Raw genomic sequence first — 2807 nt, 5'->3', positions numbered from 1 at the left:
CGGGATTGCTTCTGATGTGTCTGCTCGGTACTCCAATCAACGACTCCCATTGAAGAACTTGCTGCTTCTTAGAGCTCTTCACCAGACCTGTGCAAGAATGCTTATGTTGTGTCCACGCGGTACTCCAATCAAAGACTCCTGTCGAAAATTGTCCTGCTTTTCAAAGTTCTTCGCCAGACCTGCGCAGGAACACTTCTGTTGTGTCTGCACGGTGCTCCAATCAAATGACTCCCATCGAAAAACCTACTGGCTTTTAAAGCTCTTTGCCAGACCTGCATGAGTATGCTTCTGTTGCATCCGTGCAGTACTTCAATCAACTCGATGGGCTGAATGGCCTAAGTCTGCTCCTATGTCTTATGGTCTTGTTAACCTGGGACACATCATCAGCCATGTAACCTGGGTGCAAGATGGTGCCTGTGTACAATGCTCCTTCAGTCAGCATCTTCTGGATAGATCATGAATTGATGTATTTCACTTCTTTTATGTCTTTTATGTTTGTTTTTTGTGTTGAATGTGATTCTGCAACTGGTGGAGCCTGTGATTTGCAGTTTGGAGATCACTTGGGTGTTCCAGCATTCTGCTGTCTCTGAGAGGATTCCGGGAGGCAGAGGCAGCATGCGCGATCCTCGTGGTGAGGAGGCTGTGAGGGGCAGGAGCTGATGTTTGACTCCATTTCTCCAACTAAAGCTTTTGTTGTTTTCCCATTAAAATGATGAGAGAGATTGAAACTTCGAAGTGAACGTGGAAACTGAGTGCCAGCTGCCTGACGGTTGAATTGTTTGCTGGTGAAATTGTTTTGCAACCAAAGAGGGGAGACTGCCTTTTGATCACTGGGGGGATTGCTCTGCTACCGGAAAGAGGGGAGGCTACCACTATGCCTGGAGTATGTTACCCAGGTTTTCTGTATTTTGGATATGGACTTGGACTATAGACTGTTTTTCAATCTTATGGTTTTTTTTATATTCTTTGTCTTTCACCCAATCTTTCTCAATTTTTTGTGTGCGAGAGAGGGGGATCTGGGGGTTGACATACTGGTTCTGTTTCTGCTTTTTTGGGTTGGGAGGAGGGATTTGGGGGTGTTGATGATCATGCTGCCATTCTTTTCTTGCTTGGTTTCGTGCCTATCTGGTGAAGAAGTTGTATAGTTTCATAAAGTGAACCTTTGAACCTTGATGTACATATGACAAATAAAACTAATCTTTAATCTGTACTTAAATTAACTACCAAAGCTATAGATAGAAAATGCAAACTGCTGCCCAACAAGTTCCAATCAAAATGAGCTTAAGCTAATGGATATCCATACAACCTGCCATTGAACCATCAGGCTCTTGAACCAGAGGGGATAAGTTCACTCAACTTCACATACCCCAACACCGGACAGTTCCCACAACCTATGGACTCACTTTCAAGAACTCGAAACGTTCGGCAGAGATGGTGCTTGGTGCTCGGTGTCGGAGGGCTGGCCGGAGGCTCGAAGTTTTTGGATGGACTCGGAGTTGGCTGTGATCGGAGCTCCCGAAGTGCTGTATCAGCAAGCTGCAGCGCTGGAGGTTCATGGCAGGAAGAGTTTTTCTTCCTTCTACCGTCTGCGTGAGACGATGGGCTGTCGTGACTTTGAGACTTTCTTTTAAACCGTGCCATGGACTGCTCTTTATCAGATTACGGTATTGCTTTGCACTGTTGAAACTATGTGTTATAATTATGTGGGTCTTTGTCAGTTATTCTTTTATCAATTATGGTATTGTCTGCACTGTTGGAACTATATGTTAACTATAACTATCTGTAACTATGTGGTTTTGTGTAGGTCTTGTAGCTTTAGGTTTGTCTAATGAGTTTGTAGTTCCTTTCTGGGGAACGTGCTAAGATGGTAGTGCGATATCGATACGCAGCAGCCTCTCCGGACTCTGGATTGGGGATTATCAAATGTTATGTGGTTTTTCTTGTGTGGTCTGTTTTGTGCTTTTTCATGATATCATTCTGGAAAACATTGTCTCATTTTTAACTGCATTGTATTTGTGGTTTATAAATGACAATAAACTGAATCTGATCTGATCATGTCATGCTTTCAATATTTATTGATTATGTATAATTATTATTCCCATTTTTTTTACTCCTCTTTCTTTTTGAATTTGTGCAGATTGTTGTTTTTTTTGGCACGTTGGTTGTTTGTCCATCCTGATGGGAGCGGTCTTTCTTTGAGTCTATTGTGTTTCTTGTATTTACTGTAAATGCCTGCAAGAAAATGAATCTCAGGGCTGTATATAGTGATTTACGGTATGTACTGTGATAATAAATTTACTTTGAACCTTGGCTAGCTGGGGTATTCTATGACCTTTTATCATTTTATCAAGAAATATCGAAATAATTCCATCATTTTTCCTTGTGATTGATGCCAAAAAGCATTAACTATGTGTGTTTGTGTGTGCGTATGTCTGTGTGCATGTGTATGTGTGCGTGTGCATGTGTGTGTATCTGTGAGTGTGAGCGTGTATGTGTGCATATGTGTGTGTGCATGTGTGTGTGTCTGTGAGTGTGAGCATGTGTGTGAGTGTGTGTGTGTCTGTTTGAGAGTGACTGTATATTTGTATGTGTGAGTCTGTCTGTGTGAGTGTGTGAGTGTTTATATGTGTTTGTGTGTGTGAGTGTGTGTGTGTTTGTGTGTGCGTGTTATTTCCAACAATTACAAAATGTTCCAGAATGGCATTTTGCCCTACTGCTAATACCTTCAGACACCCATATTTAAATGGTGCAATGTTATAAAAGTCTTTTAGTTTTATATGGGTATTTTAACTTAAGAGTAACTTTTG

At 41.7% G+C, this 2807-nt stretch overlaps 1 long non-coding RNA gene across 1 annotated transcript in view; it reads left to right on the top strand.

The window, feature by feature from the left end:
• LOC132378643 (uncharacterized) overlaps positions 1–2310 on the top strand; it is an 8072-nt gene extending 5762 nt beyond the window's left edge. The window contains exon 2 of the long non-coding RNA XR_009507136.1: positions 1325–2310. This is a non-coding gene — a long non-coding RNA (uncharacterized LOC132378643). The remainder of the gene's footprint in view (positions 1–1324) is intronic.
• The last annotated feature ends 497 nt before the right edge of the window (positions 2311–2807 follow it).

The sequence above is a fragment of the Hypanus sabinus genome, chromosome 20, assembly GCF_030144855.1.
Source record: "Hypanus sabinus isolate sHypSab1 chromosome 20, sHypSab1.hap1, whole genome shotgun sequence".
In the NCBI taxonomy this organism is placed as follows: domain Eukaryota; kingdom Metazoa; phylum Chordata; class Chondrichthyes; order Myliobatiformes; family Dasyatidae; genus Hypanus; species Hypanus sabinus.
The sequence above is the reverse complement of the archived record's forward strand: the minus strand, read 5'-3'. Positions and strand labels throughout refer to the sequence as shown.